Source organism: Schistocerca piceifrons, chromosome 1 (assembly GCF_021461385.2).
Source record: "Schistocerca piceifrons isolate TAMUIC-IGC-003096 chromosome 1, iqSchPice1.1, whole genome shotgun sequence".
NCBI lineage: Eukaryota > Metazoa > Arthropoda > Insecta > Orthoptera > Acrididae > Schistocerca > Schistocerca piceifrons.
In genome coordinates, this window is record NC_060138.1 from 388191511 (window position 1) to 388192050 (window position 540).

The 540-nt window shown below is 51.3% G+C and overlaps 1 pseudogene; it reads left to right on the plus strand.

The window, feature by feature from the left end:
- Positions 1–200: 200 nt before the first annotated feature.
- LOC124726964 lies at positions 201–318 on the plus strand (annotated as a pseudogene).
- Positions 319–540: the final 222 nt, after the last annotated feature.

The window sequence follows — 540 nt, forward strand, 5'->3', positions numbered from 1 at the left end:
CCGTCAAAATGTGCGAAATCATGCATGGAGAAAGGTTTGGCGAGAGCCCGAAGTCGACATTACTGTCAGCTGATGCGATAGCTACTGGCATAAAAAATCAGTTACTACTACGTCTTCATGATAACCCAAAATTGGCCCTAAAACTTGATGACAGTAGTGATATCGGAAACATTTGTCAGCTTGTTACTTTTTTTTTGTTAGGCAACGGCCTTGCCGCAGTGGATACACCGGTTCCCGTCAGATCACCGAAGTTAAGCGCTGTCGGGCGTGGCCGGCACTTGGATGGGTGACCATCCGGGTCGCCATGTGCTGTTGCCATTTACGGGGTGCACTGAACCTCTTGATGCCAATTGAGGAGCTATTCGACTGAATAGTAGCGGCCCCGGTCAAAGAAAGCCATCGTAACGACCGGGAGAGCGGTGTGCTGACCACACGCCCCTCCTATCTGCATCCTCAGTGACGATGACACGGCGGTCGGATGGTCCCGATGGGCCACTTGTGGCCTGAAGACGGAGTGCTTTACTTTTGTTTGTTACTGGT